Source organism: Sinocyclocheilus anshuiensis, unplaced genomic scaffold (genome assembly GCF_001515605.1).
Source record: "Sinocyclocheilus anshuiensis isolate Anshui unplaced genomic scaffold, SAMN03320099.WGS_v1.1 scaffold366, whole genome shotgun sequence".
In the NCBI taxonomy this organism is placed as follows: Eukaryota; Metazoa; Chordata; class Actinopteri; order Cypriniformes; family Cyprinidae; genus Sinocyclocheilus; species Sinocyclocheilus anshuiensis.
Genome location: NW_015547673.1, coordinates 468,670 through 495,174, shown reverse-complemented (window position 1 = coordinate 495,174; position 26,505 = coordinate 468,670). Strand labels below are relative to the sequence as shown.

The window sequence follows — 26,505 nt, the reverse complement described above, 5'->3', positions numbered from 1 at the left end:
AAAAAAAAAAAAAAAAAAAAAAAAAAAAAATCTGAAGATAAATAAATGCACACGGGTTGCTACCTGAGGAAATACTATTAAAAGAACCATTCAGAAACATAATAACAGATTACCACAAATCATCATTTCTATTCAATTATATTAAATAGTATAATTAAAAAAGAAAGAATATTAAAGAAATAATATTTATTTATACAATTTTATTACAATATTTTTTATAATACATTGTATTATATAAAAAACTTAATGAATAAATTTGTTTATTATTCATGCTGTTTACTTTGCTTCTCAACAATTGAGATATGGAAATCAAACTTTATGCAGCACAACAGCCTGCAATGCATTGCTTTTGTTCTGTGTCTTCATCCAAAACCAACATTTTTTTAGTTTTTCATGACTTTATAGTAGTCAAATAATCTGAAATTTGTAAGAAAATGACCTGAGGTTTGAAAAAAATTTTTTTAAAAATACTTGGCTTCATATGAACAGTTCTACAGCCAAGACAAGGCCACACACAACTGTACCAGTCTCCTCCATTATTCAGATAACCTGTCTGAGATGTTTGCACAAATCCATGCCAAATCCAATATAGACAGATAAGAGATTTTCTTGGCTTTCTTCCTGCAAGATATAAATAATATTTATTTTCTTGTACAGTGTCAAATATAATAGCTTGTGCCTCTTAACTGCAGACGAGTCCAGCGTCGTTCAATGTGTCATAATCATGAAAACTTCTTTTTTTTTTCCTTCTGTCCTGCTCTGACTGTCCACTAATTATTTCCATATTGTTTGACATGCATAACTGGACATGATATCATGACAATTCATTTGAGCCTTGGGTTCCTCTGGGTCATCTGCATTTGCATCCACCACTTCATTCTGTCAGTTTGGAATCAGAAACACACAGCTGGTCATCTGAGGAGGCCGTCCCTGTGAATCTGTCTATTATGGATGAGGTTCTCAAACATCTGCATTGACAGTGCATGGCCCTGCAGACCAGAGGGGAGCATCCTTCATGTCAGTGGGCATCTCCTGAGAGCTTTGTAGAGCTGGGAGACAAAAGCCTCTGCTGATGCTTTCCATCTGGCTAATGCTGAAGCACTGGAGTGCAGTGGACTTCTAAACTGAGGCAAAGTCCCCACTCTGTGTTTAGAGTTTTTTGTCTTATGTTCCAGTTATATTTGATGTTTACACGGTTTCTGGGTTAAAGGCAAATGGAACAGCATTTATATTTTACTATCAACAAGCAAACAAACCTATGCTGTTTTTAATGTTTATATTAAAGGAGTAGTTCACCTAAATCCAAAACATAGATGAGCTTGTTTCCTCACTGGAACAGATTTGGAGAAATTTGATCCCCCCCAGAGACTTGTTCACTATTTTTGTCATTTTGAAGATTGTGTAGTTTTTTGCCCTGTTTTCTCCAACTCCTCTGCATTTGAGGCCTCTGTTATACCAGTGCCGTGACATCCATCACTTGCTCAGCAATGGATCCTCTGCAGTGAATGGGTGTCGTCAGACCATAATATTGCTTATTATTATTGAAAAAGTCATCTTGTTTGAATCAGAAGAGAAATGTGCACCGATGAAGCACTTTTTACAAGCGAAAACAGACCAGAACAGCTCTAAACAAATGTATTGGCTTTTTATGGATTATGAACTCATATTTTGGCCGGAAGCAATGGTTTAAAGTTAAAACGCCTTGATGGATTTGTTTCTTAAACACACAGCTTTTCACTTCACAAGATGTTATCTAATCGACGGGCGTCATGTGGATTACTTGTGGATTATTGTGGTGTTTTTATCAGTTGTTTGGACTCTCATTCTGACGGCACTCATTCACTGCAGAGGATCCACTGGTGAGCAAGTGATGTAATGCTACATTTCTCCAAATCTGTTCTGAAGAAGAAATAAACTCACTGACATCTCAGATGGCCTCGGGTAGCAAATTTGTATTTTTGGGTGAACTATTCCTTTTACATACAATTATTAAAATCAAGTTATATAAATTTTTATGAAGTTAATAGTTTTTATAATATTGCATTACATTCCCTGAAAATAAAATCTATAATAATACAGTAAAATTATATTTCATGTAGATTTTATTTGCTCATACTGGCTTTTTTCAGCTGTTATTATTAACAGTCACCTTTCACTACTTTGTCCCCAGCACCAGTTCATTTACTTAAAATAATTGTGAAATAAGGCACAATTCAGTTCATGCCGTTGGAATTGTACCCATTTTTAACCCATTTTTCTGCAGCTGAATGTGGAAAAATGATTAGTTCTTAACATTATTCAGCAGTTGGTTTGAATGAAATTGATAAATACTTCCATGCAGTAGAAAAACACTGGCACTCGAAATGCGTTATGAAGTGGAAACTTTTCAAAAGTTGATATATTTGACTAATGAGGTGTAGAGAAAGAGAAATAATGAGCGCTTGTGCAAAATGAAAGGGAAAGCAAAGACACATCAACTCTTTATTATTGTTTATATATATATATATATTGTGGAGCAATGTTTGTCTTCTGTTCATCTGTGTTAGTTTATTCTCTTTCTCATTGTTCATGGTAGTCAGTTCACTCTTGTTTGAATTTGGCAGGTTATACAGTGCCCAGGTGCATCATGGACCTTCTTTAAATTGTTGACCGGTTCAGAGCATGATGGGATATTTGGTTTTATTCAAAGTTGACCTTTCTCTCATCTGAAACAATTCTCTCAATCGCTTCACAAGTTGTCAAGATCGGTGCTTGGGTGAGGAAAGCTGGACTTGTGGCAGAGTAGCAGTAACTTCTGCCCAGACTAATTTGCTCATGCGCCAACCAGGCACCGATGGCCAGGGTCCAAGAGTAACTCAGACAGTGGAAGATTCATTTATTTCTAGGTTTAGACTGTTGTGAATGAGAGCATGACAATTTGAAATGTTCCTCTTCAGTTTCAACCACACGGCTCAGCATGAAGCATGTCGACACAGAGCATTCTGGGATGGAAACCTTTTCTGATCAGGGAAATCAGTTAACAGTTAAGCTAACGTGCAAAATGGTGACAGTTTGTAAAGGGGCACTTGTTTACTAAAAAAATTAAAATTTTAGCTGAATCTTTGGTACTAATCTAAATGTAAACATTTGTAATATTTTTTTATAATAATAATAATAAATATTATATAAAAAAATATTTTATTGAAAAAAATAAAAAATTTTGGCAAGTGACGATTTTGAAGCACTTTATTAGTATCCTCATTGAGTTCTGTTTTAAATGCTTGTCAGTATCGTAGAAATGTAAAAAAAAAATAAAAAAGTACTTCGCTTTTTAAAAATATGCTTGGTGCCCTATCACATAACAGTTTCCAAAAACTTTTAATCACTCACTTCTGTCATGCTTCCATCTCTCATGGACATAATTGACTTAAAAAGGCAATTTCTACTTTTTGTATTTATTTGGATTTTCACTCATCTTCCACTCAGTCTGGGCAGATCATCTGCTTTCATTTGGCAGTCAAACATAAATATCTGCTTCCCTGTCCCTGGCCCACTCAGCACTTGGAACACGAATAGTGGAGCGATTATTTCCATCCGGAACATGTTCAAAATGGTCCCAGACACTTCACCCATCACGTACTTTCAAGCGGGTGTGATAACAAGCAGCTGTAAGCATTTACAGCTTTTGTAACGCAGATGAGCATATGAAATTCTGACAACACTATGTGTGAACTGGCTGTAATGTTCATGTTTTCATGATTCCTGCAGTATTTTTGTGTTGTGGGTCAGGATACCGAACATTTTACTGCTGGAACTGTTGACAAAAAAAACAAAAAAAAATTTAAATATCTGTAATGCAGTTTCATTCTTGCATGTACTATAATAAAATGTATTATTAGGCCCAAGATTCTTCACATCAGTGAATTAATACATAGATATGCAATGAACATTCGTTCATCAGTGATTGTATACCAATTGGCAGATGGGGACAGTGTTCAGGGAAACCTTTTTGAAAACAGTCATTGTTTTCAATTCTGTTTGAAATCTAGTGGTGGATAAATTACCTCACCTTTAATGCTAAATTAATCTTCTTAAAGACATAACAGAAATTTAGAAACTTAATCATTAAATCATTTCAAATACCTCCTTGTTCTACATAAACATTCACATTACGTTCTATTTATGCATTTGGTAGATCCAAAGCGAATTGCAGTCAATGTGTACATTTTATCACTTCGCTGCGTTCGCTGGTAATCAAACCCATGATCTTCCCATAGCCATGTTTCCTTTTTGAGCAACAGGAGCGTAATAAACATTGGAATTGTGCTTTAAAGGTTGTAAATCATGGCCAAAGGCGGTTATGCATGAGACCAAGATGGAGTCAGCACTGAAGTCCACTGGGAATCTCTGGTTATGCAAGACTTATCATTTGGTTCTTGTTAGTTCTTGTTCTCCCTCCCATGTTTTTTGCTACTTGCTTATGACTGCTTTCTGTCTTGATTCATATCAGTGACTTCCAGCTGAATGAGTCAGGGAGGGTTAATATATCTGATTCACTGTGGTGTCACATTGTAAGAACTCTGTGCCCTTTTAAGATCTTCTCCAAAAAGATATCATCCTGCAATTAAGAACATGTGTTTCGAAAATGCTGTTGTTATTCCAAAAGATGTTAGTCTGTATTTAACGTTGGCCTGAAACTGTTTATAGTTTCATGGCCACGAGTGACCACAGAAATATTGATTTAGACATACGTTTACTGTTATTACCGCTTTAATAATATGTCTCCCTGTGATTCAAAGAGCCTGGCAGATTTCCCCATATGACTCAAAAATACTTCATAAAGTGGATAAAAAATACACCATACTGGATGTTATGAAATATTATTTTATGACAAATTATTCTCATCAGTCCATCAGTCATGAACGCTGTTACATTGTTTTCTGGAATTATGAATGAGAAAATTATTTTCCTGGTTTATTTTTCCTGAAAAAAAGAATTATAGAAAAAAAATATTACCTACTGTTGAAAAATATGATGATTATTATTATTATTATTATTATTTGGAATAAATTACCTGAATTAGACTAAAGCAACACATTTTGACTTAATGACATTGTTTATTACTTATTTATGTTTATATAAAAACATTATGATACTATTATAGTTTTTATTAATAGTTTTAATTGTTATTTTGTTAGTTTTAGTAATTTTGTGTTTTTGTCATTTTTTACTTTTGTTTGTTAATTTGTTTGTTTTGTTTGTCTATAGCTTTTATTACATTTTATTTCAGTTTTAGTTATTTTAGTACATCAAGTTAAACAGAATGAAAATGAGATGTGTTGCCTTGAAAACTAGCAGTAATAAAATAAGTTTAAGTTTTTTACTGAAGAACAAAACAAAAAAGCTGAAAAAGAAAATAATTTTTGTACGTGCACCTGGTCATCTTGTTTTCAACTCCTCTGAGTAAATGAATCAGTCAACTCTTGGTTATCAGTCATTGGAAAGTGACCAGGTGCAGCAGGAGTTCAAGTTTATCGTTTATAGCTCTCATTACATCATCGTGTTCTTTGTAGTCTGTTCAAACACACGCTTCCTAAATTTGGTTACTTTGAGAGACTGCATCAGGCATCTCTTTGATGCTGGCAGGGAAAGCATTCGTTCTTTGTTAGAAAGCATTTATTATTTGTTATTCGTTCGAAAGCATTCGTTATCAGGACTCTCTGATTGTGACCCAAACGAATCAAGTACTTTGAGATTATTTCCAGGTGTGATATTGATCAGTAAAGGGGTTTCGAAGGTTGTTTTGTGTGTGTAACTAATGACAAAAAGGGTGGAAATAGATTGCATTTGGCCCATTAAATACCTCACAGGTTGAAGATGATTGATTGAGGTTGTGTAAAGCAGTATGTACATGATCCTCAGCTGACCTCAATATACCTCCTGATTTTACAAGCCACACTGTCATATCCTTGATTGCTTTAATACAAAGTCGTTTCGCTTTCACAACGAAACACACAGCATCACACACGGCGGCCTAGAGTGAGGAATGGGTTTGAGAACGGCGCGGCCGGCAGATTCGACGGAGTGTCCGGCGTGCTTGTGGCAACCACATGTGACGACCCCGGGCTGGACTCCGCTTCGTCCACGGTGAAAGCCGATCCGGCGATCCACAGCGCAAAGTTGATGTATTTCCTCAGCGACCAGCACGGATCAGCTCCAGGCATGATGAAGCAGATATCGTCCTCTTTTGGAAGCCCAAACAAAGTAGTTTCGCTTTCACAACGAAACACACAGCATCTCCACGACATGGCAGCGGCGGCAACAACAATACTACAGCGAGAATAAAAGTTACGCCTTCTTTCTTTTCATGAACATTTGGGCGGCGTTATGCAAATCTTCCCATATCGTGACGTAGACATGTGGGGGCGTGTTAGAACGAGCCGTTTTTAGGTAGGCGTGGTTGACTCTTAAATTTTATAAAGAATATCTCTTTGGATTTGAGACTTCAGTCTTTGCAACTTTACAGATCTTCTTTATGCACCAAGAGCTTGTAACACTCCAAAGAGAAAGGAAAAATTGAAATCGCATCATATGACCCCTTTAATGCAAAATACCCCCATAGTGAGGTCAGGATCCCTTTGTTACTTTCAACAACCCTAATACTGCTGTTAGTCAAGCTCTGAACAAAAAAGCTGTTTGGCAAAAAAATAAAAATGTATTAATTAATTAAACTAGTTTGGCACAGGCATTTCAAATAATGCATAAATAAAAATTAAAAAACAATTATAAAAATGAAAATGAAGTTTCTAATTTATTAATCAGAGGACAACTTGAAGTTTGTATTTTATATTATCATATTTATTTCTTTAATTTTATCAAACAAACTGGAATGTGTTAAAGCAGTACAAAACCAAATAGTTTAATTTGCAGATAATATAACATTAATAAAATAAAAAGCCACTTAATTGTACTTAAAGCAAATACCCTTTCATAACTGATTCTTAACTCACTTAACTACAATTTTAAAAAGAATATTTTGCAATAAAGTCAAAGTTTTCAAAGTACATTTTAAATCATTATGTTTTAACAACCGTTTATCGAGAAATATACTTATTTTTATGTTGACTAACATACTAAAGCACATGTAAGGTACTTGATTATAATTTTGACTTTAGTTCATGTATTTTAAATGTATTTTAAATGTACTTAAAATGTGCAATTACAAATATATTTTAAAACATTGCATTCAAGAGAGATATTACATTAAAATATATTGACACTTAAAGGGGTGGTTGATTGCGATTTCACTTTTTTAACAATCGGGCTCAAATTGATAAGCAATATAGACGACGTCATTGTTTACAATACAACCGGAGCACATGCCGCTGGAGAGGGGCGGGACGCTTAGACACGCGCTAGAGGCGGTTTAGCCAATCACAACACACTGGGCCAGCTAATCAATCAGAGCCCATCGTGTATTTCTGAGGGCGGGGCTTCATAAAAACAGGAAAAGATCAGCCCGTTTTGGACAGAGCTGTGTGGAATAAAGGTAAATTATGTGAAAAATAATGCGTTTTTTTTTTTTACGAAGCATTAACACATGTTAGACTGCACCCCATAAACACAATCAAGCCTAGAAAAAACCCAGTCAACCACCCCTTTAAGTATATTCTTCTAAAGTATATTATGTCTGTAAAAAGTAGTCTTTTTAAAAGAATGTTAAAATTGATTTTTTCACAAGGGTCCACAAACTGCATTCCACTCCATGACATTTATTTTGTTTAGTAAACTCTTAACAGCCAAATATATTTGCAATTCATGTATATCAAACACCTTAATAAAATGTTACAACAGTCAGACTTACCTGTTTCTGAGAAAATTGAAACTGCATTGAAATGTGCAATATCATGTTGCAACCATTTTGTACCTACAAGCAGGTTTTTCATGACCCCATGCTGTTTAATAAACCCATATCTGCAATGGAGAGAAAAAAAACAATATATAGCTTTCACTCTCAAAAAAAAAAGTACATAAGCTGTTACTGTCACTGTTTTCAGAAGGTACACATTTGTAACTATAAAGGGTGCATATTAGTACCTTAAAGATACATATTAGATCCTAAAGTGTACATATTAGTACCTTTTTATAGGGAACCACCCCAGCGACAGCTTTTGTACCTTTTTGGGTTTTTTGAGAGAGAGTGTAGCTCATCTTGTGGACGTGTCACCTGAAAAGTGCAGCGAAATGTACTTGGAGAACTGTATTTCAAGTTTTGAAGGAATGTAGGCAGAGTCACATATTTCCAATGAGCCTGGATTGCAGCATAAAGCCAGATAGCTTTGTGATCTTGAAACAGTTCAGTTAGACCTTATTCAAAATCCAAAATTGTTAAAGGGGTCATATGATGCTATTTTAAAGATCATTATTTTGTGTATTTGGTGTAACAGAATATGTTGACATGCTTTAATGTTCAAAAAACACATTATTTTTCAAATACTGTACATTATTGTAGGTCCTCTATGCCCCGCCTCTCTCAAACACGTCGTTTTCAACAAAGCCCCCTCCTTTGACAAGCTGGTTGACTCTTAACTTTTATAAAGAATATATCTTTGGATTTGAGACTTTAGTCTTTGCAACTTTACAGATCTTCTTTATGCACCAAGAGCTTGTAACTCTCCAAAGAGAAAGGAAAACTTGAAATAGCATCATATGACCCCTTTAAATAAACTATTCAAGAGTGGGGATGACTGTTTTTGCACTGTTTAAGACAATGAAAACAGAATGAATTGGCACTGGAGAAATGCAAGCTTTCATTTCTCACCCACATGGTCTCAGCTGTGCGAACACTCTCCCCACTCTCACACACTCCATCAACGCAGCGCTAGACTTGCCAGAAACAGCAAAGACCGCTGAAGCTGCCCGGTATAGGGTGAGTAATTTACATTAGATAAACACTGACTTGCTTGCTAAGTCGACTACTTTTATTGATGACAAGTAAGAATGAGCGGTTGTGCAAGACCAGATACAGGCTTGTGCGTGAAAGGAACAGGTGCATTTGGGCAGTTGTGGATTCACATCTGTCTCTTCAGCTTAAGCAGAACCCCCACATACACTCATGCAAACAATACACGAACTTCAAGAGAAGATATTAGGCACATTCCACAGGAAGCTTACACATCGCTCCTTCGATCTCTCTTCCTCTTATCCTCACTGATCTGAGCTGATTGCCGTGGGAGGAATGATAATGGAGGAAAGAGAGATATGAGAGGAACCACGACAGCAGAGACATCATCACCTTCCTCCTCTCTGTACAGCTTATGACTTCAAACATCCATTTTCTGGTCTTGGCACAGTACTGATAAAGCTTGCAGGTATACAATTGATGTATGGATATATGTTTGTAAGATCATGATTGTGTTCTTACAAAAAAAAGGGTTAATTTTACTTCTTTTTTGCTTTAATCAGTTTTCGTGTTATTCACAGTTTTAGTTGAGTTTAGTTTTTGATGAAAATGTCCTTTAAATTTAGTCAATATTTTGTGATGTCATATTCAATAAATACAGTCCATTTTATTCTTATTGATATATTTTCAGTCAACGAAAATAGCGTTTTTGTCATGTCTGTGTAGACTTTGTTTTATGTTCTGACTTCATGCTTTTTATTTTGAACTTCATTCTTGTCTTGCCCGCTGTTTCCTGCCTTGATTTTTCTTGTTACCTAATTAGTTTGTGTGTGTGTGTGTGTGTGTGTGTGTGTGTGTGTGTGTGTGTGTGTGTGTGTGTGTGTCTGTAACTGGTATTCCTTACATTATGGGGACCCAATGTCACCACAAGGTCAAAAATGAGTGGTATTGCTATCTTTGTGGGGAATTTATTATGCCTACGGAGAGTCCACATAAAACATACATGATAAACAACATGATAAATAAATCTGTTGATTACATTTTGTTCAAGTCATTTGTTAACATTTATGTTTAAGCCAACTAATTTGTTTCCATTTATTCAAGTTTGTTCAAGTCATCATTTGTTTCCTTTTGATATACATTTTTGGTACTGAATGTACTGCACTTGGGTTCAAACTCTATTATCCTATACAATCTGCTATCCTTTTTTTAAGACTAGTTAGAACTTTAAGTTACGTTAAAGCATAGATTGGTCTAATTTTAATCCGAAGAGTAAGACTTATTACCCCTTAACTGCTACTGCTAACTGCTAGTTGGTCAGACTAGTTTTTAAGACTCGGTCTTAACATATTGTCTAGGTTTATGCAGTTGGCCCCAGTCAAAGTCTAAAAGACCAAACTTATAAAAATATTTAGTATTTAAATATGTAAAAGATTTATATTGATAAAAGATTTATCAATATAAACGAAATACAACATTCTTCTTTTTCCGAAAACGTTGTCAATATCTTTTTTTCCATGTCATATTTTCACCAACAGTACGTTTTAATTAAAATCATTTAATTATAGTTTTGTTGTGCCATTTTTGTTTCATCTTCATGAACGCTGATGAAATAAAAATAAAAAAAACTGTTAATGAACTTTTTCATTTCATTGACAAAATTAGCACTGCTGACGGTTAACCATGAGCTGATCATCGTTCTCTAATTGAACATATTCTGTCAAAAGTATTAAGTATGAGTCTTTCCGTACTATTTCTATTTGCCATTGTCAGAACAGTGAAAATAGTGGGCTGGGCTAAGCATTATGGGAAAGATACAGTGAGATGTGATTCTGGACCAAGGCCATGCCAACATTGCTGTAAAACGAGAGCATCAAATGAAAACACCATTCCTTTAGAAGGAATAAAACAGAGACAAACAGTCAGTGGAGCTGTGAGAGAAAAGTCTGCCTTCAATTTTCTGCATGGCCGATTTCAGCATTGCGTTCAGTGTGTTCTTTCTCTTTGGGAAAAGAAACCACAAATTGTTCAGACTCAAGAATTGTCAAATGTGTGAGGAGTCATTTCCTGAGGCTATTGAAAATGGGCAACTATCAGACAACAAGCTACGAATGGCTTTACATTTTACACTGATGCTCAGTTTAATTCTTCATGATAGATGTGCTTTTCAGAAAAGGACAATACTGAGTGGGACATCTGTGACCACAGACCTTCAAATCGTTTTTTTTTTTCTCCTTCTTTGCTTGTTTTACTGTTTTAAGAAACTAATACTTTAATTCAGCATTTTACTTTAATACTTTAATTCAGCATAAATTCAGACATTTATTAGGTTACGCATTTTTTCTATATTTAAATAAATGCTGCTCTTTTGAACTTTCTATTCATCAAAGAATTCAAAATACAGTTTCTACAGCAGAAATGTTTTCAACATTGATAATAGTAATAATTTTTTTCTTAAAGCCCCAGATCAGCATGTTAGAATTATTCCTGTAGGAAATTCTGTCATCGCAGGAATAAATTACATTTTTAAATATATTCAAATAGAAAAGGGTTATTTTAAATTGTAATATTATTTCCCAATATTATTGTTTTACTGTATTTTTGTTTAAATAAGTGCAGTCTTATAAGAGACATCTTACTTTAACATACCAATATTAAAACTAATGTCTCTTAACTCTTAAACACTCTTACTCAAATTTTAATACCAGCCCCAAGCTTTTGAACAGTACATCTTCACCCACAAACACATTCAGTTATTTTATATAGTTGTTTTTGGACCATTCAGTCATCCAGTTCTTGGTAAACAATGTAGATGTTATGAAGTCATGAAGCTTTCAGATGCTGGTCTATTCCGCAGCTTATTATTAGACAAAAACCAAACACATACACAAGAAGAGAATCTTGACTGACCTGTAAAGCAATCGTTGTATTTGTTTAGTTCATATCCATGCTGTTTAGGGGGTTATCTGATAAATATTACACCACACTAGTGTTCAAAAACAAATTTAAATAAAGGTGCAGTCTCAAACAAAACTCTGAAAATCTTTTAAAGATTTGATGTCACTAATCTGATATATTTGACAAATCAGTGACTGTTTCATTTTCAGAAGCACTGGCTGTATCAACCCGGCACCTTTATACTCCCAGAAACTGCATACAACCTTCAGATTAGAACATTGCTTCTCAAACCTGTCCTGGAGTTGCCACACCACTGCACATTTCCCAATGTTTGTATTTTCTCCTTTTCCTAACCAATTTTTGTATTCCTATGAGTAAACATACCATATGGAATAAAGAACAATATATAGTAACAATTGACAGTACGGTTCAATTTCATTGGTTATTTCAGTAGTTAGCATAAAATAATAAACAATACTTTTACAGCATTTTTTTTTTTTAAATCTTGGTTGATGTTAATTTCTACATATATCAATACAGTATAAGATTTTGGCTTGTATAAGTTAATATTAGTTAACTAGTTTATAAGAAAGTAATGCATTCAAGGGATAGTTCACCCAAAAATGAAAATTGTCTTCATTTACTCATGCTCATGTTGTACTAGACCTATATAAATTTCTTTCTTCTCTGGAACATAAAAAAGGGGTATTTTGAAAATTGTTTTCCCCGTACAATGTAAGTAAATGGGAACGAAAACTGTGTGGTGTATAACATTCTTCAAAGGAAAAAAAAAAAATAATAAACTTGTACAGGTTTGGAACGACTTGAGTGTGAGTAAATGACAGAAATTTCCTTTTTTTTTTAACTATCCCTTTAAGTAATGTTAACTAATTTTATTATTATTATTAATGTTATTTAAATCATAGATACACTGTATTAGGGTCAAGGTCAAATTCCATGCATCATCTTTTAAATAAAGTCCATCAAATTCATAATAAAATGCCTAAAAAAAAAATTATTTCACAACAGCCGCTATTGCTCTGAATAATAAAGCACATCTTTTAATTTTCTGGCACCAATGTCCACTTTAGACTTGGGCCACTCAGGGCAGATTGCACTGGCTTTGTACCAGCAAGTCAATTTGCACAAGACTACTATTGCCTGTGCTTATGTTTTCAGAGCATTAGGGCAATTTTTGACTTGACTCCTCAAAAAAAAAATGCTGCTGTATCAGCATGGCGTGGTACAACGAGAACTCTATGGCTTTTGATATGATTGTCAAGTTTGGTTCATTGCTTGTGGAAATCATTAGCTCTCTGAAAGATAATGTGCATATTTAGAGATGTGGACGAGAGACTAGAGGAAGCTGCCCACTCAGGTATTCACCCCTGACTGTCCAACACACAGATGGGATCCAGATGTGCAGGGTGTGTGCTACTTCACTGACGTTTCCTCATTGAGTTGAGTGAGATCAGTGTTGCCATCTGGAGCAGTGTAGGAGAGAAACCCGCATTTACGTAGATATATGTTAATCTTATATGTTCAACTTAATCTTTGATTTCTTATTGCTATGAAACAGCCTAAGGCTGAGACTACACATTTCAGTTTGAATACAAATTTTGCTGATTAAAATAATACACTTATGTCAGGAGTGCAGAAAGAAACAGGTACCACACACTACTTTGGTAACTCAAGTTCAGTGCTTGAGTTAGTCTATATTTACACTTGGCTTAAGGATGTGACGCATATTTTCTCTGCATTTTTTGCTTATATAGAGCCGTGGCCAAAAGTTTTGAGAATGACACAAATATTAATTTTCATAAAGTCTGCTGCTAGAGTTTTTAGATCTTTTTGTCAGATGTTACTATGGTATACTGAAGTATAATTACAAGAATTTCATAAGTGTCAAAGGCTTTTATTGAGTTACAATAAGTTTATGCAAAGACTCAGTATTTGCAGTGTTGACCCTTCTTTTTCCAAGACCTCTGCAATTCGCCCTGGCATGTTGTCAATCAACTTCTGGACCACATCCTGACTGATGGCAGCCCATTCTTGCATAATCAAAGCTTGGAGTTTGTCAGAATTTGTGGGTTTTTGTTTGTGCACCCGCCTCTTGAGGATTGACAACAAGATCTCAATGGGATTAAGGTCTGGGGAGTTTCCTGGCCATGGACCCAAATTTTTGATGTTTTGTTCCCCAAGCCACTTAGTTATCACTTTTGCCTTATGGCAAGGTGCTCCAGCATGCTGGGAAGGGCATTGTTACTTACCAAACGGTTCTTGGATGGTTGGGAGAAGTTGCTCTCGGAGGATGTTTTTGTACCATTCTTTATTCATGGCTGTGTTCTTAGGCAAAATTGTGAGTGAGCCCACTCCCTTGGCTGAGAAGCAACCCCACACATGAATGGTCTCAGGATGCTTTACTGTTCGCATGACACAGGACTGATGGTAGCACTCACCTTTTCTTCTCCGGACAAGCTTTATTCCGGATGCCCCAATCAATCAGAAAGGTGATTCATCAGAGAAAATGACTTTACCCCAGTCCTTAGCAATCCAATCCCTGTACCTTTTGGAGAATATCAGTCTGTCCCTGATGTCGTCCCTGGAGAGAAGTGGGTTCTTTGCTGCCCTTCTTGACACCAGGCCATCCTCCAAAAGTCTTGGCCTCACTGTGCGTGCAGATGCACTCACACCTGCCTGCTGCCATTCCTGAGCAAGCTCTGCACTGGTGGCGCCCCGATCCCGCAGCTGAATCAACTTTAGGAGACGGTCCTGGCTCTTGTTGGACTTTCTTGGGTGCCCTGAAGCCTTCTTCACAGCAATTGAACCTCTCCCCTTGAAGTTCTTGATGATCCGATAAATTATTGATTTAGGTGCAATCTTACTAGCAGCATTATCCTTGCCTGTGAATCCCTTTTTGTGCAAAGCAATGATAACTGCACATGTTTCCTTGCAGGTAACCATAGTTAACAGAGGAAGAACAATGATTTCAAGCACCACCCTCCTTTTAAAGCTTCCAGTCTGTTATTCTAACTCAATCAGCATGACAGAGTGATCTCTAGCCTTGTCCTCATCAACACTCTCACCTGTGTTAATCAGAGAATCACTGACATGATGTCAGCTGGTCCTTTTGTAGCAAGGTTGAAATGGAGTGGAAATATTTTTGGGATTAAGTTAATTTTAATGGAGAAGAGGAACTTTGCAATTAATTGCAGTTCATCTGATCACTCTTCATAACATTCTGCAGTATATGCAAATTGCCATCATAAAAACTGAGGCAGCAGACTTTGTGAAAATTAATATTTGTGTCATTCTCAAACCTTTTGGCCACGGCTGTATATATACTGTATATATATATATATATATATATAAAATGAGAACCTGACTCACATTTTACCCTAGACATAATCAGACATGAGGTGCCCCACCAACACGAACACAATTACACGTTAACACCCTTTATTTATAGTATGCCAGGTTAAGGGAGTGACTTTAAAGTCAACATGATATCAAACTTGACCCTATTTACTTTCTTAATGCACTTTACTGGTCTTATTGTGATCAATTCATTGGTATATGTTATTCCAAAGAAAAAAATGTTTGTCTTTGTAATCTTTAATCAAAATGTAATAACTGGCTCTTCCTCTGAAACAACTTTCCTCTTCCGTTGACATTAATCTGACGGCATGGATGAGGACAGACAGATCAGGGCTGCGTTCAGCCCCGACAAAAACGGTGCAAAACGTTTTTTAAACAGAAACGGTGGTGCGTTGAATACCCTGTTCTGATGACGCAAGAGTTGCAACTATGGCAGCTGAGAAGGCCATTCTTTGTGTTCTTTTTGAAGAATTTTCGGAGCCTGATGAAATCGGTATAAATACTGCAAACAATTTATTTGGATGTTAATTACATTGTGCCAGCTGTCTCTTTAATACCGCGTGGTTTATATACATGTTGCTGATTGGGCTGACATGTTTGACACACCCACCAAACAAGAGAAAACGTATCTCAAACCCCGTTGCACACCGTTTCCAGGAAACATGTCGTTCAAACCAGAAACCGTAGCAAAACGGTGCACACCGGTTTGAGCTTGAACGTGCCCCAGGGTTTGGCTAGTGTTGCATTATTAGCCCCTGCTGGTATATGTTGAAACTACACTATTTAAAAATCGTGAAATAAATAAATAAATAATTGCATAAGGCCTACCCCTCTACAATTGTCATTTAAAATTAGAATGATTTATTTATTGATTTATTTATTTTTTTGTTAAATGCCATTTCTCTTTAATATCACACCAGAAGATAGAAAAATAATAATAACTAAAAATAAATAATAGAAAAATAACTAAAATGTCCCCTAATTTAAAAACCATTAGTCCAGAAAAAAAAACTGTTTTTGTCATATTAAAATAAACAACTATTGTCGTCTATTAGTTAATCACCCTTGTGAAAAAGAAGTGCACTTAATTGTATTGAATGTGTGCTTGTTGTGTACTTAAAATCTTAAAAGTATATATATTTTTTTAAAAGTGTACTTATAATATTGCTGAAATAAAAGGACACTTAAGTGCACTTTCATGACTGTTTATTAACACCTTTTTTAAAGTGCACTTTGTAATATCAAATTAAAAGTTTTAAAGCACATTTTAAATGGCTATATTTAATAATAATTAAAGAATTACACTTATTTTGATGTGTTGGCAAACATAGTAAAGCACATGTAAAGTACTTGATTATAATAGTTTACCATAAATTCTTATCAGTACATTCGACAGTGCTTCATAAGTAATTATGAAACTGCATATAAAGAAGTCTGACTTAAGGTTAGAAAGCACTAAGTTCAACTGATTGCATTTAATACAAATTTCAACTATAATACATCTTCATTTAATTGTAAATAACATCCAGTTAAGTGTCCAAAAACATTACATTTCACACTTAAAGTATATTTTAATTTAAAGTATATTATTGCTGTAATAAGTACTGTTTTCAAAAGTATGCTAATGTGTACATTTTTCAAAAAGAGCAAATTAGCAAAAACAATTAAATAAACAATTAAAAAAGGGCCAGTATAGAATGTTGAAAATAAAGAATGTTTAAGTTCTGTGAAAATTGGCTGAGCTTTCTGTTTCCATGTTTCCATTCCGATTCCTATACCACTAAATAAGGATTTTTGTTGTTGTTGAAAGAGAGAAAGAAAGAACAGAGAAAGAATACTAATTCATCAAAGAATCTCATGCAATATTAAAAGATTGTCATCATGAGCGATTTATACTATTAACAACTGACAATGACTATTTAAAAATAATACAGATAAGCAAAGAGGTTTTTAATTAGACAGTTCACACAACAGTGAACTGAAATCTCCAAAGTGGCACCAGATCTCAACATTTCATTGCTTTTAACAAGTTTCTTTTTTGATCATTACAGTTGCATGGAGTTAATACCGTCATTAAACATTCTTCACTTTGACTACATGCCACATCTACTTTGTGATGCACCTTCATATCCAGGATCATCTCTAACACGGGACTCACTCTCCATTCTAACTCTCATTTCATGTCATCTGCGATAACCCGTCTTCCTATCTTCCACCCTTAACTTATGCAAAAGATGCTTCACTTCAAAGAGTCAGGGAGAAGGAACTTGGTGGATGTGGAGGTCCTCAGTACAGAACGAACATTTCTGGGACAGCCCATGAAAAAAATATCTTTGAAAACAGAAGCTTCTCTAATGAAGCATTAAGACCAACCCAAACACATCAGAGCTCATCTCTCTCTTTTTATCCAATTGTTGACACAGTACTGAACACTGTCCATGACCCCTGAGCTTGTGATTGTGAATACAAGCATTCAATATTAGAAGATTGTCTGATTACACGCCTCTCTGGAACTCTCTTTTTTTACGACTAATAAAGCAAAACCAACTTTTGGTTATTACTAAAGCTGACATTTTGATGTAGGTTGATTCAATCTTAAAGAGGTGAAGCTGAGGTGAGTCCTTTTCCTACAATAAAAATGTTCTACTTGAGCCTTTTATTTTCGGGCAAGCTTAATTTAAAAACCTTTTCAAAACCTTTCGGAAATTAAATCTCACATGAGGACACCGTGCTAGATCTTATAGGTATATTCTTGTAGAAGCACCAGACTGCGAAATTTGATTCCATGATTGAGCTTTAGTAAAATTGCACTGCAACAGCACCATCTAGTGTTTAGTGGCGATTCAGCAAATCAAATAAATCGTTCATTCGTGAATACTTGGCTGACAAACAATTTGACCAACATTTTACAGCTTACAAATTCCTTTTTTTTTTTTTTTAGCTACTAGTATCTTTTTCATTAGGTAGGCTACTAGTACTTATTAATTAGGATGTGATGAATTTTGAGTATGAACCACTATTGAATTCTTGTTACAAACTAAAAAGATGTATGCACCAAAACGTGTGTGTGTGTGTGTGTGTGTGTGTGTGTGTGTGTGTGCTTAGATTCCGGTTAATTTTGTAAATATAAGCCAAATGGTTTAAGAACAATCATACCAGGATAGATGAAAAATTATTAGTCCATATACAAGTTCATTTCAGTTGCTGCACCCAAATGATAACTAATAAGCTACAGCACGACGAACTGAACATTACACAAACAATGTAATATCATTCAGTCAGTGACGGCTGCACTGCACAAAACGTGCAAACTAATAAAAACATTATAAACTGTTCAGAAATAATGAACAAATTTAGTTTAGGCATACGTTTGCGCAACGCCGAAAATATATTCAGCTTCTTTTAAATATTCCTTGTCAAATAAATTCTCAGTTCCATACGGAGCCCCTAAAGGGACATGGTGGTGGAAAAAAAATTCGGGGTGGGAGGAAATTTTTTTTGCGTTCTCTCGAGAAACTTTGCGTTCCCTCGCAAAGATATTTGCGTTCCCTCGCAAAACCAGTTTTCGGACAAACACTTCCTGGAACGTATGGAGCTGTATGAATCACTACAATCTGTAAAGTAAACAGGGAGTGTTTGTCCGAACTCAACTGGTTTAGCGAGGGAACGCAAACGTTTTGCGAGGGAACGCAAGGTTTCTCGAGGGAACGCAAACGTTTTGCGAGGGAACGCAAGGTTTCTCGAGGGAACGCAAACGTTTTGCGAGGGAACGCAAGGTTTCTCGAGGGAACGCAAACGTTTTGCGAGGGAACGCAAGGTTTCTCGAGGGAACGCAAACGTTTTGCGAGGGAACGCAAGGTTTCTCGAGGGAACGCAAACGTTTTGCGAGGGAACGCAAGGTTTCTCGAGGGAACGCAAACGTTTTGCGAGGGAACGCAAGGTTTCTCGAGGGAACGCAAACGTTTTGCGAGGGAACGCAAGGTTTCTCGAGGGAACGCAAAAGTTTTGCGAGAGAACGCAAAAAAACTGACAAATATTTTTTCCTCCCACCCCAAATTTTTTCACTCAATCTGATTTTTTTCCACCACCATGTCCCTTTAGGGGCTCCGTAGTTCCACGCGCATGTCCGGGAAACTCATGAATATTCATAGAGGAGTATACATGAATATTCATGAAAAAATCTCAGGAACTGAGAATCTCGTAACACATATATCCCTATTCATTTATACTCCACCCATTGGAACAGTTTTTTCCCCACAGGAACTGGGTTTTACACACCACCTGTTTGAAATCGCCCACTGCTTGAGGAACAGGTGTGTTTACTGGCACATGTCGTGAGTCAGTCAAGTTTGAAGTCAATTTTCAGTAAAACCGAAGGTGAAACGCCGCAGGTTTTCGAGAAGGAAGGAGGCTGAACGGTAACATTAACAAGCATTTATAAAGAAGCTATGTGACGCGATATGTGGAGCATATAATGTTAATTGAATTATTATTATTTTTAAATCATTTATAAGTATGCAGCACATCAGCGAATGTGTTTGAAATCAGTAATTCCTAAATTATGGTAAGGATTATTATGTCTGCGTTTCCTGTAATTGTAGCCATTGTTTGGTAGGCTACCACGGATTCCACTAAAGATTAAATGACAACGGACTATTTAATCGCAGTGCAGTAACATCCTCCATTTAGGCAGTATATCGAATTTGATCTTTTAATAACACTGTCTTAATACATGAAGCCATATTAAGTGTTTATGAAAACGCTTAACGAGAGACGCATTGTGTTCATATTCTGCTGTTCTGTGTTCTGTTTTGCGGGTCTTGTCTTTTTCTCCTACAGGTGTCTTGCAGGACCCTGTACTTTATGGTACTAAATTAGTTTTCATCGTTTAACCACCACAGAGTCTCCATTGGCAACACCCACGATTTGTGTCGATTGCTAGTGACGTCGCGGAGACTCCAGGCGGCGGTTGCAAGTGACATTGAAATTTTGTTTCTTTTTTTTCTTGTATTCACCACCTGGCTACTTTTATAAAATGCTGAGAGAATAAATAAATAAATCAAAGATTGCAAGTGACGTCACTTGCAGAAGCGCAAGTGTATGTCTGTCTGCAGCCAGACCCTAACTTTACCTGCCTTTACAGAACACAAATAGACAAAAATGTGTCACATTATTTGTAAATATTAGTACCATTATTGGACTGTGTCGTTTCCTCGGTCTCTGTTCTCATGTATTTCACAAAGTTTAAAAGTGTTTTTAACGTCATGCCTCGCAAGCCACGCCCACAATATTTGAGACATTTGTTTAAATGGAAACAGATTTTGACACTTTTAATAATTTGAGCACATTATATGAAGTTAATTTTGTTTCTTTGCAGCGCTATTGTATAGGCCTAGGCAGATTTTTTTAACTATATTTATGGCTTATTTACATTTTGAGGTGAGCAGCAGTATCACTGCTAAATGTAAAGTGACTGTTTGATTATTCTGCTTATCCTTTACAAACATTGAAGGAAAATACTGTACTTAAGGCTTTTGCATCTCCAGTGTTTATACTGTAACTAACTTGATTACGAACAATAATAAACAATAGATAAATTAATAAGACTTGTCAATAACAGAAAGTAGGATGTAGGAATGTAGGACTTGTTAATAAAGAAAGGATGCTGCAATTTTTTTTTTTTGTAAGCTGATACGGACCTACATTTTTTTTTAATAAATAAATAATATTTAGTTATTTTTGATCGGAACACATGACAGTTCACTACAGAGTCAGACACATATCTACCTATGATACATGTTGCAAAGAAAATACTTAAAATTTTACTTAAATGTGCGACAAGTTTAATCCACTGAAAGGAATGTCCTATGTTATCGTGGGTGTGTTTGCGACAAGAGTATGATCAACTTTAAAAGGCGAGAAATATGCATGAACAGAAATCATAAAATGGTATAAAAACATTGGTTTAAAATCAACTAAATTTGGGTTGTTTTCAGCCCAGCTGCTGGGTAAATAAATATAGAACACATGTTGGTCTATATTAGGGCTGCACGATTAATCGCATGCGATATTTAATGCGCATCTTATCAGTAAAGCCGGTTCTGTAATCAGCGGTAAATCTCCATCACCTGCGTGCTTTCACATTGAGCAGCATTAACTACACAGAGCCGTTGTTCACTGACGAGCTGCGCTAAACCACGTTCATATTAGCGCGATTTTTTGCGTAGCTCATCAGTGAACAACGGCTCTGTGTAGTTAATGCTGCTCAATGTGAAAGCACGCAGGTGATGGAGATTTACCGCTGATTACAGAACCGGCTTTACTGATAAGATGCGCATTAAATATCGCATGCGATTAATCGTGCAGCCCTAGTCTACATCCATTGTTCTCTCTTCTGATGTTGTGGTTGTGCAGAAGAAATAAAATGCTGCTCAGTGAACAGGTGTAAAATGTGTGAGGAGAGCTATTTGATTGTTTTCTAGTAAATGAGAAGTAATTGCAGTGCTCTGGTTAACCGCTGTAGAGTTAGTCACCATAGAGGTAGAAACGGCGAATGCAGTTTACAGGTTTCGTAGACAGAGAATGATGTGCACCATATCAGTCGCTCAACACGAAAGGCTATGATTTCAATGAATAAATGAGCGCTGCACGTTTCAAGGTCAGGGAAACGCTATATTTCTGCTGTTCCAAAAGCTCCACCTACTGGCAGAGAATGAATGTGAGCGGAATGGAGCGTCAAACCCTTGTAAAATGTCCCTTTTTACCACAGCTCATGCGTCTAACTTTAGCAGCAGGGCAATTTGAAGCATTAGCGATATGCGAGCTGGACCTGCAACAAAAGCAATTACGATTGACCTGTGCATTATACTCCAATCGTGTTCTACTCAGTGCTTTTCTATAGAATTTCAGATTATGTTGTCATGCCCCGTGCTGATCTGGTTTGATCTCGTGCACTGATGCCACCTCCAGTGTTTGCACGTGCCTCACAGCAGTCTCCATTTGGCCCGCTAAGAGCATTGCAACCTTCAACGTAAGCTGTGGCTGTAGCAAAAGTCGCTTTCGAATGGGTGCAGAGGATGGGTGCTTTTTCCACCAGGTGATCCTGTATCATCTCGTCTGTATGATCACCAGACTCACAATGTACTCTCAATTCACGTAATGCTGATTCATCAGACCTTTGAGCACGTTGTCTGAATTTGTGACGTTTAACAACAACATTTGTAGCAGGCTGAAAATGTTCCTCTAATGTTTTGAAAGTGTCCACAACAGTCTGTCCTGTATTTGGTAGAGTGTAAAAAATCTTTTAACCCCTCGGCTCCCAGACACTCTAGTAGGAAGGCTTGTTTTTGTCTCCAGTGGCATCGGTGGTGACAAGATAATTCTCAGTATGAATCTGTACCGGGGGCTGACCCGGGCATGACAAAAACAAAGTAGGCGTAGGTAAACTGAGTGCTGCCATCCCTGTCCCCAAATGTTGTGCCGTACACTTTATTAAAATGGTAAAGAAAAAGCTGTAACTAGAGTTGTGCTCACTCAAACCCATGCTCTGTTTTATTCACCTTTTCCTGCATCCCCACCTCAAGCTCACCTAGTGCAGAGCAATTGAACATATAACAAATCTTAAATTTGTTCTAGTCAAGTGTCATTATTGTTCTAGTCAAATTCTCTCCAGAGTTGCCAAGTCCACGTGTTTTACGCGACTTTGGGCTTCTTTTTTTGTTAAGTCACATAAAAAAATCACGGGTTGTGGTTTTTTGGGGTTATTTTAAAAAAATATGATTGCTTGTTAGGAAAACCTGACAAGAAACGTTGTTTCTTTACATTTATGGTCACTGTCTTTTCCAATATATTGTTGACCCTGTCTGCTCGCAGCTAATAGCCAATAAGTGCAGTAATAAAAGTGCTGTACCGTGATTCGTCATCTCACATCGTGCCCTCTCCTCCCCCTCATTGGAGTAAAATTACATTTAACGTGCAGACATGTGATGTTGTAATCCAAGCGATGATGGTTAATAGATGTAAAGAGACAAACAACGCCACCAAAAGAAATGTACAGAGGTGGAGAGGAAACATGGGTGGTGAACGGTGCAGGGGAGGAAATGGACCTAATTCAATTTGTAAAATATTGTTATAATGCATTAATCATTAAATCTATGAATAAACAAGCAGTAATACTAATAGTAGTGGTTCAAGTTTATTTTATTATAAATATGTGGCTATATTAAAGCTTCCCCTTAGTGCTCTTGTCTTATTCTCCTTTTCCATCTCCAAAACTATTCTGCTCGCAGCTGATTGGAGGATAGTGTGTGCCCTCCCTGCTTTGTTGCAGTTTGATGATTTTTGTAAAATAACTTTTGTTTTTTATTCTTCAAACTCTGTTTCAGTTGCAGGCTCATTTATTGATAATAAACAATTGATAATTAATATTGATGATAATAAATAATATATTAATATTGGGCTTGTTTTTGAAGTTGTGGTTGCTTATTTATCTTCTGAGAGTTGGCAAAACTGGTTCTCTCTTTGGAAAGAGTGCACTGCAGTATGAAGAAGGAAGGAGTCTGACTTTTTCTTTTCTTTAAAATTAGCATTTTTATCAGGCTCTTATGTTAAAGTTCAGTATTTTCACTTTAATAGCAATGAAAAGGTTATTAATCAGATTTGTTTTTTACACGAAAGTCAGTGGTGACAAAAACAGTTTGGTTTTGGTTAAAGAAAGTAAGTCATACAGGTTTGAAATGTCATGAAGGTGAGTAAATGATGACGGAATTAAACATTTTGGGTGACTTACCCCTTTAATGTTTGTTTTTTTTTTAAATATGGAAATATGAAATAATTTTTTCATGAAATTATAAATAAGAAAAAAAACTGCCAGTACATGGCGATAAATGTCTTAATGCCTTAATCCTTGTTCGTTCAGTCATTCATTCATTTGTTCGCTCAATTCATTAAATCTGCTGATTCGTTGAGGGATGAAGTAAATCAATGGCTCTCTTTATGAATGGGCCATTGAATCATTGGCTCACCCGATTCTTTCAAAACATGGATTCATTCAGAAATGAATGCGTTAGATGCGTTAAGAAAAATTAACACATTATTTTTCATAGCTAATTAAGTTAACACATTAACTTCAACAGCCCTACTTTAAACATGATAATAACTTGCAGCTCAACAATTGAAAGCCGGCCCATACACACGCTGCCATTCATCTTGAAATCACACGAGTCGATTCGATTCTTCTTATTGGTTCTGTGAACTTAGAGGCTTTTACTGGCAAAGGGAAGTGGCATTTAGAGGTTTCTGCCAACAAACTGGTATTTCTGAATGGGCTGAGGCTGGGATTTAGCGGGTTTGAAGTGAAAGTAGGCTATTTGATGAATGTATATACTATATGCGGAGAGCATTCCCTCATTACCGTTATCTTATTTTTGATGGATGTGGCGTTTAGTGACTTTTGCATCTGAAGTCTTCTTTTGAAAAGCTACACAACCTTATTAGTATATTTCAAATTTGTTTGATTGCTTCCACCTGAGGAAAACTGTGTTTTGCTATGCAGGATAAACTAGCTTGATTGACCACTTGATACTTATATTTATATGTAGACTATTTGATAAATTTTTCCTCTACTGCTTTAGGAGAGTTGTCTGGAGATAAAGTTAGACAGGGAATTGTGATTTTGACCGAGAAAATGGCATTAATATGTGTTGATGGCATACCCAAAAATATATGAGCCACCTAAGGCCTGGGACACACTAGACGATTTTCAAATCTTAACCGATTTTAAAACTGTGGGAGACTACAGACATAATGACAGTTTCAACTGATTTTTAGCATTCTAATCCTCTCAACACACACACTAGATGATTCAGCCAGACTGCAAGACCATATACTTGTTGATTGTAGGAACAATTTCACAGTGACACAAGATCTCACGGAGACTCGCAAGATCAAACATGGCAAACAAATGGAGGACAATTGACGTTGTCAGCTGGCTCTCCTGGAGCATGTTCTGTTTTACAGTGAAAAACAAAGTAGAAAAAAAGAAAATGGGTGATTTTCTTTCTCAATACTCCACTTTTGTGGCATGTTTGTGGCTGTAGTTTCAGCTATAGAAGCACGCAACATCTGGTAGGTGACGCTTGCTCGCTCTCATTGGCTATCACGGGTATCACGTCAGAGGCAAATCGGGCCCTTAATCGGGCTTAAAATCTTCAAGTGTCTGGCCAGCCTAAGAAGAAAATATTACCCACCATGTGTCAAAAAAATGGTTTATGACCCTTTGATTTATGACTGAACAAGTGCGGACTTGTCTCCTCTGCTTCCTGTCTCTTCATGTTGCACAAGAGTGTGTTTATGAGTCCATCTGTTGTTTGATTGGGAAGTGATTGTGCCAGGTTGTTTTTCCACGTGTTATGATGCGTCCCTAGGATCTTGCTAATGCAGGGCAGTAAATGGGGCTAATGCAGGGCAGCAGACGTTCCGTCCTTTGTCTTTAGTTGGTTCATACCTTTAATCTAATCTAATCTAATCTACAACACCCCAGCTCCCCCACACATCTATTGGGAATCAGCAACTGCCTGATGATCTCAATGAGTTTTACTTTAGATTTCAAAAAGAGCACCTATCTTCACCCAGATCTTCAGCATAACTTCTACATTAAACGCTCCACCATCAACCTGTCCCAAAGAAACCCAACATCTCAAGACTGAAATGTTCCACCATCAACCCTGTCCCAAAGAAGCCCAACTTCTCTGAATGACTGACTGAATGACTACAGACCCGTTGCTTTGACATGAAATGATTTCATGACCACAGATTTCAGTGTATGATGCAGTCAACATGGGACAGTATTACATTCTGCAACACCTCAACAGACTAAGCACTTATGCAAGGATCCTGTTTGTGGATGTTCAACACAATAATTTATCCCAGATCTACTCCTGACCAAACTAATTAAGCTCTCTGTGCCCAGCTCCATCTGTCAGTGGATCAAAAACTTCCTTACAGACAGGCAGCAGAAACATTGAAGACGATAGTGGATTTCATGATGGAAACCCCCAGCACTTCGTCCCCTCACCATCCTGACAAGAACTGGAGCAGGCGAAGAGTCCTTTAGGTTCCTGGGCTCTACCATCTCACAGGGCCTGAAGTGGGAGACCCACATATGGCGCTTTTCCACTGCGTGGTATGACTCGGCACGGCACGGCTCGGCTCGGTTTGCGTTTCCACTGCAGTTCAGTATCGCTTTAGAGTCGGCGGGATTATTCACATGTAGTTATAGTTGCGCCGCCTCTATTGCCGCGACTCCTGAAAAACTTTTTCATTCCGCATCGCCCCATCAAGCTCTCGCT

General features: G+C 36.6%; 1 long non-coding RNA gene across 1 annotated transcript in view; it reads left to right on the top strand.

The window, feature by feature from the left end:
- Positions 1 to 12,123, top strand: part of LOC107702856 (uncharacterized) — a 102,410-nt gene extending 90,287 nt beyond the window's left edge. Inside the window, exon 3 of the long non-coding RNA XR_001635795.1 lies at positions 11,989 to 12,123. This is a non-coding gene — a long non-coding RNA (uncharacterized LOC107702856). The remainder of the gene's footprint in view (positions 1 to 11,988) is intronic.
- The last annotated feature ends 14,382 nt before the right edge of the window (positions 12,124 to 26,505 follow it).